Below are 12784 nucleotides of genomic sequence, written 5' to 3' on the forward strand. Positions count from 1 at the left end.
AAATATGTCCGTCAGGCCCCTTCCCTTGAGATAAATCTGCAAATATCTCGGAAACCAAGCGAGCTATCGCAAAATGTTAAGAGACCTTATTTGTAGAGAATTAAGTTTCCTACTTTTTATGTTCTACGATATTTTTTGATCAGATGCGTAGTTCTCGAGATATATCAAGATGTTTAAAAGTTCCGAAGCCGCACCAACATAATAGAGATACAGAAACACCGTGGCCCCTTTCTTTGAGATAACTCTGCACTATTGCGAGCTGCAAATGCCACTTCCAGCTTAGCTGTGCAGAAGAAGAACAACAAGAAGAAGAAATATCTGGAAATATGTCCGTCAGGCCCCTTCCCTTGAGATAAATCTGCAAATATCTCGGAAACGAAGCGAGCTACGGCAAGATGTTAAGAGACCTTTTTTGTAGAAAATTAGGATTCCTACTTTTTATGTTCTATGATATTTTTTGATCAGATGCGTAGTTCTCGAGATATATCCTGATATTTAAAAGTTCCGAAGCGGCACCAACATAATAGAGATACAGAAACACCGTGGCCCCTTTCTTTGAGGTAACTCTGCACTATTGCGAGCTGCAAATGCCACTTCCAGCTTAGCTGTGCAGAAGAAGAACAACAAGAAGAAGAAATATCTCGAAATATGTCCGTCAGGCCCCTTCCCTTGAGATAAATCTGCAAATATCTCGGAAACGAAGCGAGCTATGGCAAAATGTTAAGAGACCTTTTTTGTAGAGAATTAAGTTTCCTACTTTTTATGTTCTATGATATTTTTTGATCAGATGCGTAGTTCTCGAGATATATCAAGATATTTAAAAGTTCCGAAGCCGCACCAACATAATAGAGATACAGAAACACCGTGGCCCCTTTCTTTGAGGTAACTCTGCACTATTGCGAGCTGCAAATGCCACTTCCAGCTTAGCTGTGCAGAAGAAGAACAACAAGAAGAAGAAATATCTGGAAATATGTCCGTCAGGCCCCTTCCCTTGAGATAAATCTGCAAATATCTCGGAAACGAAGCGAGCTATGGCAAAATCTTAAGAGACCTTATTTGTAGAGAATTAAGTTTCCTACTTTTTATGTTCTATGATATTTTTTGATCAGATGCGTAGTTCTCGAGATATATCAAGATATTTAAAAGCTCCGAAGCTGCACCAACATAATAGAGGTACAGAAACACCGTGGCCCCTTTCTTTGAGATAACTCTGCACTATTGCGAGCTGCAAATGCCACTTCCAGCTTAGCTGTGCAGAAGAAGAACAACAAGAATAAGAAATATTTCGAAATATGTCCGTCAGGCCCCTTCCCTTGAGATAAATCTGCAAATATCTCGGAAACGAAGCGAGCTACGGCAAAATGTTAAGAGACCTTTTTTGTAGAAAATTAGGTTGCCTACTTTTTATGTTCTATGATATTTTTTGATCAGATGCGTAGTTCTCGAGATATATCAAGATATTTGAAAGTTCCGAAGCCGCACCAACATAATAGAGATACAGAAACACCGTGGCCCCTTTCTTTGAGATAACTCTGCACTATTGCGAGCGGCAAATGCCACTTCCAGCTTAGCTGTGCAGAAGAAGAACAACAAGAAGAAGAAATATCTGGAAATATGTCCGTCAGGCCCCTTCCCTTGAGATAAATCTGCAAATATCTCGGAAACGAAGCGAGCTACGGCAAGATGTTAAGAGACCTTTTTTGTAGAAAATTAGGATTCCTACTTTTTATGTTCTATGATATTTTTTGATCAGATGCGTAGTTCTCGAGATATATCCTGATATTTAAAAGTTCCGAAGCGGCACCAACATAATAGAGATACAGAAACACCGTGGCCCCTTTCTTTGAGGTAACTCTGCACTATTGCGAGCTGCAAATGCCACTTCCAGCTTAGCTGTGCAGAAGAAGAACAACAAGAAGAAGAAATATCTCGAAATATGTCCGTCAGGCCCCTTCCCTTGAGATAAATCTGCAAATATCTCGGAAACGAAGCGAGCTATGGCAAAATGTTAAGAGACCTTTTTTGTAGAGAATTAAGTTTCCTACTTTTTATGTTCTATGATATTTTTTGATCAGATGCGTAGTTCTCGAGATATATCAAGATATTTAAAAGTTCCGAAGCCGCACCAACATAATAGAGATACAGAAACACCGTGGCCCCTTTCTTTGAGGTAACTCTGCACTATTGCGAGCTGCAAATGCCACTTCCAGCTTAGCTGTGCAGAAGAAGAACAACAAGAAGAAGAAATATCTGGAAATATGTCCGTCAGGCCCCTTCCCTTGAGATAAATCTGCAAATATCTCGGAAACGAAGCGAGCTATGGCAAAATCTTAAGAGACCTTATTTGTAGAGAATTAAGTTTCCTACTTTTTATGTTCTATGATATTTTTTGATCAGATGCGTAGTTCTCGAGATATATCAAGATATTTAAAAGCTCCGAAGCTGCACCAACATAATAGAGGTACAGAAACACCGTGGCCCCTTTCTTTGAGATAACTCTGCACTATTGCGAGCTGCAAATGCCACTTCCAGCTTAGCTGTGCAGAAGAAGAACAACAAGAATAAGAAATATTTCGAAATATGTCCGTCAGGCCCCTTCCCTTGAGATAAATCTGCAAATATCTCGGAAACGAAGCGAGCTACGGCAAAATGTTAAGAGACCTTTTTTGTAGAAAATTAGGTTGCCTACTTTTTATGTTCTATGATATTTTTTGATCAGATGCGTAGTTCTCGAGATATATCAAGATATTTGAAAGTTCCGAAGCCGCACCAACATAATAGAGATACAGAAACACCGTGGCCCCTTTCTTTGAGATAACTCTGCACTATTGCGAGCGGCAAATGCCACTTCCAGCTTAGCTGTGCAGAAGAAGAACAACAAGAAGAAGAAATATCTGGAAATATGTCCGTCAGGCCCCTTCCCTTGAGATAAATCTGCAAATATCTCGGAAACGAAGCGAGCTACGGCAAAATGTTAAGAGACCTTTTTTGTAGAAAATTAGGATTCCTACTTTTTATGCTCTATGATATTTTTTGAACAGATGCGTAGTTCTCGAGATATATCAAGATATTTAAAAGTTCCGAAGCCGCACCAACATAATAGAGATACAGAAACACCGTGGCCCCTTTCTTTGAGATAACTCTGCACTATTGCGCGCTGCAAATGCCACTTCCAGCTTAGCTGTGCAGAAGAAGAACAACAAGAAGAAGAAATATCTCGAAACATGTCCGTCAGGCCCCTTCCCTTGAGATAAATCTGCAAATATCTCGGAAACGAAGCGAGCTATGGCAAAATGTTAAGAGACCTTTTTTGTAGAGAATTAAGTTTCCTACTTTTTATGTTCTATGATATTTTTTGATCAGATGCGTAGTTCTCGAGATATATCAAGATATTTAAAAGCTCCGAAGCTGCACCAACATAATAGAGGTACAGAAACACCGTGGCCCCTTTCTTTGAGATAACTCTGCACTATTGCGAGCTGCAAATGCCACTTCCAGCTTAGCTGTGCAGAAGAAGAACAACAAGAAGAAGAAATACGTCGAAATATGTCCGTCAGGACCCTTCCCTTGAGATAAATCTGCAAAAATCTCGGAAACGAAGCGAGCTATTGCAAAACGCTGAGAGACCTTTTTTGTAGAGAATTAAGTTTCCTACTTTTTATGTTCTATGATATTTTTTGATCAGATGCGTAGTTCTCGAGATATATCAAGATATTTAAAAGTTCCGAAGCCGCACCAACATAATAGAGATACAGAAACACCGTGGCCCCTTTCTTTGAGGTAACTCTGCACTATTGCGAGCTGCAAATGCCACTTCCAGCTTAGCTGTGCAGAAGAAGAACAACAAGAAGAAGAAATATCTCGAAATATGTCCGTCAGGCCCCTTCCCTTGAGATAAATCTGCAAATATCTCGGAAACGAAGCGAGCTATGGCAAAATCTCAAGAGACCTTTTTTGTAGAGAATTAAGTTTCCTACTTTTTATGTTCTACGATATTTTTCGATCAGAGGCGTAGTTCTCGAGATATATCAAGATATTCAAAAGTTCCGAAGCCGCACCAACATAATAGAGATACAGAAACACCGTGGCCCCTTTCTTTGAGATAACTCTGCACTATTGCGAGCTGCAAATGCCACTTCCAGCTTAGCTGTGCAGAAGAAGAACAACAAGAAGAAGAAATATCTCGAAAAATGTCCGTCAGGCCCCTTCCCTTGAGATAAATCTGCAAATATCTCGGAAACGAAGCGAGCTATGGCAAAATGTTAAGAGACCTTATTTGTAGAGAATTAAGTTTCCTACTTTTTATGTTCTATGATATTTTTTGATCAGATGCGTAGTTCTCGAGATATATCAAGATATTTAAAAGTTCCGAAGCCGCACCAACATAATAGAGATACAGAAACACCGTGGCCCCTTTCTTTGAGATAACTCTGCACTATTGCGAGCTGCAAATGCCACGTCCAGCTTAGCTGTGCAGAAGAAGAACAAGAAGAAGAAGAAATATCTCGAAATATGTCCGTCAGGCCCCTTCCCTCGAGATAAATCTGCAAATATCTCGGAAACGAAGCGAGCTATGGCAAAATGTTAAGAGACCTTTTTTGTAGAGAATTAAGTTTCCTACTTTTTATGTTCTATGATATTTTTTGATCAGATGCATAGTTCTCGAGATATATCAAGATATTTAAAAGTTCCGAAGCCGCACCAACATAATAGAGATACAGAAACACCGTGGCCCCTTTCTTTGAGATAACTCTGCACTATTGCGAGCTGCAAATGCCACTTCCAGCTTAGCTGTGCAGAGGAAGAACAACAAGAAGAAGAAATATCTCGAAATATGTCCGTCAGGCCAGTTCCTTTGAGTTGGATCTGCAAATATCTCGGAAACGAAGCGAGCTATGACAAAATGTTAAGAGACCTTTTTTGTAGAGAATTATGTTTCCTACAATTTATGTTCTATGATATTTTTTGATCAGAAGCGTAGTTTTCGAGATATATCGAGATATTTAAAAGTTCCGAAGCCGCACCAACATAATAGAGATACAGAAACACCGTGGCCCCTTTCTTTGAGATAACTCTGCACTAGTGCGAGCCGCAAATGCCACTTCCAGCTTAGCTGTGCAGAAGAAGAACAACAAGAAGAAGAAATATCTCGATATATGTCCGTCAGGCCCCTTCCCTTGAGATAAATCTGCACATATCTCGGAAACGAAGCGAGCTATGGCAAAATGTGAAGAGACCTTTTGTATAGAGAATTAAGTTTCCTACTTTTTATCTTCTATGATATTTTTTGATCAGATGCGTAGTTCTCGAGATATATCAAGATATTTAAAAGTTCCGAAGCCGCACCAACATAATAGAGATACAGAAACACCGTGGCCCCTCTCTTTGAGATAACTCTGCACTATTGCGAGCTGGAAATGCCACTTCCAGTTTAGCTGTGCAGAAGAAGAACAACAAGAAGAAGAAATATCTCGAAATATGTCCGTCAGGCCCCTTCCTTTGAGATAAATCTGCAAATATCTCGGAAACGAAGAGAGTTATGGCAAAATGTTAAGAGACCTTTTTTGTAGAGAATTATGTTTCCTACAATTTATGTTCTATGATATTTTTTGATCAGAAGCGTAGTTTTCGAGATATATCGAGATATTTAAAAGTTCCGAAGCCGCACCAACATAATAGAGATACAGAAACACCGTGGCCCCTTTCTTTGAGATAACTCTGCACTAGTGCGAGCCGCAAATGCCACTTCCAGCTTAGCTGTGCAGAAGAAGAACAACAAGAAGAAGAAGTATCTCGAAATATGTCCGTCAGGCCCGTTCCTTTGAGCTGAATCTGCAAATATCTCGGAAACGAAGCGAGCTATGGCAAAATGTTAAGAGACGTTTTTTGTAGAGAATTATGTTTCCTACAATTTATGTTCTATGATATTTTTTGATCAGAAGCGTAGTTTTCGAGATATATCGAGATATTTAAAAGTTCCGAAGCCGCACCAACATAATAGAGATACAGAAACACCGTGGCCCCTTTCTTTGAGATAACTCTGCACCATTGCGAGCTGCAAATGCCACTTCCAGCTTAGCTGTGCAGAAGAAGAACAACAAGAAGAAGAAATATCTCGAAAAATGTCCGTCAGGCCCCTTCCCTTGAGATACATCTGCAAATATCTCGGAAACGAAGCGAGCTATGGCAAAATGTTAAGAGACCTTTTTTGTAGAGAATTATGTTTCCTACAATTTATGTTCTATGATATTTTTTGATCAGATGCGTAGTTCTCGAGATATATCAAGATATTTAAAAGTTCCGAAGCTGCACCAACATAATAGAGGTACAGAAACACCGTGGCCCCTTTCTTTGAGACAACTCTGCACTATTGCGAGCTGCAAATGCCACTTCCAGCTTAGCTGTGCAGAAGAAGAACAACAAGAAGAAGAAATATCTCGAAATATGTCCGTCAGGCCCCTTCCCTTGAGATAAATCTGCAAATATCTCGGAAACGAAGCGAGCTATGGCAAAATGTTGAGAGACCTTTTTTGTAGAGAATTAAGTTTCCTACTTTTTATGTTCTATGATATTTTTTGATCAGATGCGTAGTTCTCGAGATATATCAAGATATTTAAAAGTTCCGAAGCCGCACCAACATAATAGAGATACAGAAACACCGTGGCCCCTCTCTTTGAGATAACTCTGCACTATTGCGAGCTGGAAATGCCACTTCCAGTTTAGCTGTGCAGAAGAAGAACAACAAGAAGAAGAAATATCTCGAAATATGTCCGTCAGGCCCCTTCCCTTGAGATAAATCTGCAAATATCTCGGAAACGAAGCGAGCTATGGCAAAATGTTAAGAGACCTTTTTTGTAGAGAATTAAGTTTCCTACTTTTCATGTTCTATGATATTTTTTGATCAGATGCGTAGTTCGCGAGATATATCAAGATATTTAAAAGTTCCGAAGCCGCACCAACATAATAGAGATACAGAAACACCGTGGCCCCTTTCTTTGAGATAACTCTGCACTATTGCGAGCTGTAAATGCCACTTCCAGCTTAGCTGTGCAGAAGAAGAACAACAAGAAGAAGACATATCTCGAAATATGTCCGTCAGGCCCCTTCCCTTGAGATATATCTGCAAATATCTCGGAAACGAAGCGAGCTATGGCAAAATGTTAAGAGACCTTTTTTGTAGAGAATTATGTTTCCTACAATTTATGTTCTATGATATTTTTTGATCTGATGCGTAGTTCTCGAGATATATCAAGATATTTAAAAGTTCCGAAGCCGCACCAACATAATAGAGATACAGAAACACCGTGGCCCCTTTCTTTGAGATAACTCTGCACTATTGCGAGCTGTAAATGCCACTTCCAGCTTAGCTGTGCAGAAGAAGAACAACAAGAAGAAGAAATATCTCGAAATATGTCCGTCAGGCCCCTTCCCTTGAGATAAATCTGCAAATATCTCGGAAACGAAGCGAGCTATGGCAAAATGTTGAGAGACCTTTTTTGTAGAGAATTAAGTTTCCTACTTTTTATGTTCTATGATATTTTTTGATCAGATGCGTAGTTCTCGAGATATATCAAGATATTTAAAAGTTCCGAAGCCGCACCAACATAATAGAGATACAGAAACACCGTAGCCCCTCTCTTTGAGATAACTCTGCACTATTGCGAGCTGTAAATGTCACTTCCAGCGTAGCTGTGCAGAAGAAGAACAACAAGAAGAAGACATATCTCGAAATATGTCCGTCAGGCCCCTTCCCTTGAGATAAATCTGCAAATATCTCGGAAACGAAGAGAGCTATGGCAAAATGTTAAGAGACCTTTTCTGTAGAGAATTATGTTTCCTACAATTTATGTTCTATGATATTTTTTGATCAGCAGCGTAGTTTTCGAGATATATCGAGATATTTAAAAGTTCCGAAGCCGCACCAACATAATAGAGATACAGAAACACCGTGGCCCCTTTCGTTGAGATAACTCTGCACTAGTGCGAGCCGCAAATGCCACTTCCAGCTTAGCTGTGCAGAAGAAGAACAACAAGAAGAAGAAATATCTCGAAATATGTCCGTCAGGCCCCTTCCCTTGAGATAAATCTGCAAATATCTCGGAAACGAAGCGAGCTATGGCAAAATGTTAAGAGACGTTTTTTGTAGAGAATTATGTTTCCTACAATTTATGTTCTATGATATTTTTTGATCAGAAGCGTAGTTTTCGAGATATATCGAGATATTTAAAAGTTCCGAAGCCGCACCAACATAATAGGGATACAGAAACACCGTGGCCCCTTTCTTTGAGATAACTCTGCACTAGTGCGAGCCGCAAATGCCACTTCCAGCTTAGCTGTGCAGAAGAAGAACAACAAGAAGAAGAAATATCTCGAAATATGTCCGTCAGGCCCCTTCCCTTGAGATAAATCTGCAAATATCTCGGAAACGAAGCGAGCTATGGCAAAATGTTGAGAGACCTTTTTTGTAGAGAATTAAGTTTCCTACTTTTTATGTTCTATGATATTTTTTGATCAGATGCGTAGTTTTCGAGATATATCGAGATATTTAAAAGTTCCGAAGCCGCACCAACATAATACGGATACAGAAACACCGTGGCCCCTTTCTTTGAGATAACTCTGCACTAGTGCGAGCCGCAAATGCCACTTCCACCTTAGCTGTGCAGAAGAAGAACAACAAGAAGAAGGAATATCTCGAAATATGTCCGTCAGGCCCCTTCCCTTGAGATAAATCTGCAAATATCTCGGAAACGAAGCGAGCTATGGCAAAATGTTGAGAGACCTTTTTTGTAGAGAATTAAGTTTCCTGCTTTTCATGTTCTATGATATTTTTTGATCAGATGCGTAGTTCTCGAGATATATCAAGATATTTAAAACTTCCGAAGCCGCACCAACATAATAGAGATACAGAAACACCGTGGCCCCTCTCTTTGAGATAACTCTGCACTATTGCGAGCTGCAGATGCCACTTCCAGCTTAGCTGTGCAGAGGAAGAACAACAAGAAGAAGAAATATCTCGAAATATGTCCGTCAGGCCAGTTCCTTTGAGCTGAATCTGCAAATATCTCGGAAACGAAGCGAGCTATGGCAAAATGTTAAGAGACGTTTTTTGTAAAGAATTATGTTTCCTACAATTTATGTTCTATCATATTTTTTGATCTGATGCGTATTTCTCGAGATATATCAAGATATTTAAAAGTTCCGAAGCCGCACCAACATAATAGAGATACAGAAACACCGTGGCCACTTTCTTTGAGATAACTCTTCACTATTGCGAGCTGTAAATGCCACTTCCAGCTTAGCTGTGCAGAAGAAGAACAACAAGAAGAAGAAATATCTCGAAATATGTCCGTCAGGCCCCTTCCCTTGAGATAAATCTGCAAATATCTCGGAAACGAAGCGAGCTATGGCAAAATGTTAAGAGACATTTTTTGTAGAGAATTATGTTTCCTACAATTTATGTTCTATGATATTTTTTGATCAGAAGCGTAGTTTTCGAGATATATCGAGATATTTAAAAGTTCCGAAGCCGCACCAACATAATAGGGATACAGAAACACCGTGGCCCCTTTCTTTGAGATAACTCTGCACTAGTGCGAGCCGCAAATGCCACTTCCAGCTTAGCTGTGCAGAAGAAGAACAACAAGAAGAAGAAATATCTCGAAATATGTCCGCCAGGCCCCTTCCCTTGAGATGAATCTGCAAATATCTCGGAAACGAAGCGAGCTATGGCCAATTGTTAAGAGACCTTTTTTGTAGAGAATTAAGTTTCCTACTTTTTATGTTCTATGATATTTTTTGATCAGATGCGTAGTTCTCGAGATATATCAAGATATTTAAAAGTTCCGAAGCCGCACCAACATAATAGGGATACAGAAACACCGTGGCCCCTTTCTTTGAGATAACTCTGCACTAGTGCGAGCCGCAAATGCCACTTCCAGCTTAGCTGTGCAGAAGAAGAACAACAAGAAGAAGAAATATCTCGAAATATGTCCGTCAGGCCCCTTCCCTTGAGATATATCTGCAAATATCTCGGAAACGAAGCGAGCTATGGCAAAATGTTAAGAGACCTTTTTTGTAGAGAATTATGTTTCGTACAATTTATGTTCTATGATATTTTTTGGTGAGAAGCGTAGTTTTCGAGATATATCGAGATATTTAAAAGTTCCAAAGCCGCACCAACATAATAGAGATACAGAAACACCGTGGCCCCTTTCTTTGACATAACTCTGCACTATTGCGAGCTGCAAATGCCACTTCCAGCTTAGCTGTGCAGAGGAAGAACAACAAGAAGAAGAAATATCTCGAAATATGTCCGTCAGGCCAGTTCCTTTGAGCTGAATCTGCAAATATCTCGGAAACGAAGCGAGCTATGGCAAAATGTTAAGAGACGTTTTTTGTAGAGAATTATGTTTCCTACAATTTATGTTCTATGATATTTTTTGATCAGAAGCGTAGTTTTCGAGATATATCGAGATATTTAAAAGTTCCGAAGCCGCACCAACATAATAGGGATACAGAAACACCGTGGCCCCTTTCTTTGAGATAACTCTGCAGTATTGCGAGCTGTAAATGCCACTTCCAGCTTAGCTGTGCAGAAGAAGAACAACAAGAAGAAGAAATATCTCGAAATATGTCCGTCAGGCCCCTTCCCTTGAGATAAATCTGCAAATATCTCGGAAACGAAGCGAGCTATGGCAAAATGTTAAGAGACATTTTTTGTAGAGAATTATGTTTCCTACAATTTATGTTCTATGATATTTTTTGATCAGAAGCGTAGTTTTCGAGATATATCGAGATATTTAAAAGTTCCGAAGCCGCACCAACATAATAGGGATACAGAAACACCGTGGCCCCTTTCTTTGAGATAACTCTGCACTAGTGCGAGCCGCAAATGCCACTTCCAGCTTAGCTGTGCAGAAGAAGAACAACAAGAAGAAGAAATATCTCGAAATATGTCCGCCAGGCCCCTTCCCTTGAGATGAATCTGCAAATATCTCGGAAACGAAGCGAGCTATGGCCAATTGTTAAGAGACCTTTTTTGTAGAGAATTAAGTTTCCTACTTTTTATGTTCTATGATATTTTTTGATCAGATGCGTAGTTCTCGAGATATATCAAGATATTTAAAAGTTCCGAAGCCGCACCAACATAATAGGGATACAGAAACACCGTGGCCCCTTTCTTTGAGATAACTCTGCACTAGTGCGAGCCGCAAATGCCACTTCCAGCTTAGCTGTGCAGAAGAAGAACAACAAGAAGAAGAAATATCTCGAAATATGTCCGTCAGGCCCCTTCCCTTGAGATATATCTGCAAATATCTCGGAAACGAAGCGAGCTATGGCAAAATGTTAAGAGACCTTTTTTGTAGAGAATTATGTTTCGTACAATTTATGTTCTATGATATTTTTTGGTGAGAAGCGTAGTTTTCGAGATATATCGAGATATTTAAAAGTTCCAAAGCCGCACCAACATAATAGAGATACAGAAACACCGTGGCCCCTTTCTTTGACATAACTCTGCACTATTGCGAGCTGCAAATGCCACTTCCAGCTTAGCTGTGCAGAGGAAGAACAACAAGAAGAAGAAATATCTCGAAATATGTCCGTCAGGCCAGTTCCTTTGAGCTGAATCTGCAAATATCTCGGAAACGAAGCGAGCTATGGCAAAATGTTAAGAGACGTTTTTTGTAGAGAATTATGTTTCCTACAATTTATGTTCTATGATATTTTTTGATCAGAAGCGTAGTTTTCGAGATATATCGAGATATTTAAAAGTTCCGAAGCCGCACCAACATAATAGGGATACAGAAACACCGTGGCCCCTTTCTTTGAGATAACTCTGCAGTATTGCGAGCTGTAAATGCCACTTCCAGCTTAGCTGTGCAGAAGAAGAACAACAAGAAGAAGAAATATCTCGAAATATGTCCGTCAGGCCCCTTCCCTTGAGATAAATCTGCAAATATCTCGGAAACGAAGAGAGCTATGGCAAAATGTTAAGAGACCTTTTTTGTAGAGAATTAAGTTTCCTACTTTTTATGTTCTATCATATTTTTTGATCTGATGCGTAGTTTTCGAGATATATCGAGATATTTAAAAGTTCCGAAGCCGCACCAACATAATAGAGATACAGAAACACCGTGGCCCCTTTCGTTGAGATAACTCTGCACTAGTGCGAGCCGCAAATGCCACTTCCAGCTTAGCTGTGCAGAAGAAGAACAACAAGAAGAAGAAATATCTCGAAATATGTCCGTCAGGCCCCTTCCCTTGAGATATATCTGCAAATATCTCGGAAACGAAGCGAGCTATGGCAAAATGTTAAGAGACCTTTTTTGTAGAGAATTATGTTTCGTACAATTTATGTTCTATGATATTTTTTGGTGAGAAGCGTAGTTTTCGAGATATATCGAGATATTTAAAAGTTCCAAAGCCGCACCAACATAATAGAGATACAGAAACACCGTGGCCCCTTTCTTTGAGATAACTCCGCACTATTGCGAGCTGTAAATGCCACTTCCAGCTTAGCTGTGCAGAAGAAGAACAACAAGAAGAAGAAATATCTCGAAATATGTCCGTCAGGCCCCTTCCCTTGAGATATATCTGCAAATATCTCGGAAACGAAGCGAGCTATGGCAAAATGTTAAGAGACCTTTTTTGTAGAGAATTATGTTTCGTACAATTTATGTTCTATGATATTTTTTCGTGAGAAGCGTAGTTTTCGAGATATATCGAGATATTTAAAAGTTCCGAAGCCGCACCAACATAATAGAGATACAGAAACACCGTGGCC

Source organism: Osmia lignaria, unplaced genomic scaffold (assembly GCF_051020975.1).
Source record: "Osmia lignaria lignaria isolate PbOS001 unplaced genomic scaffold, iyOsmLign1 scaffold0006, whole genome shotgun sequence".
Classification (NCBI taxonomy): domain Eukaryota; kingdom Metazoa; phylum Arthropoda; class Insecta; order Hymenoptera; family Megachilidae; genus Osmia; species Osmia lignaria.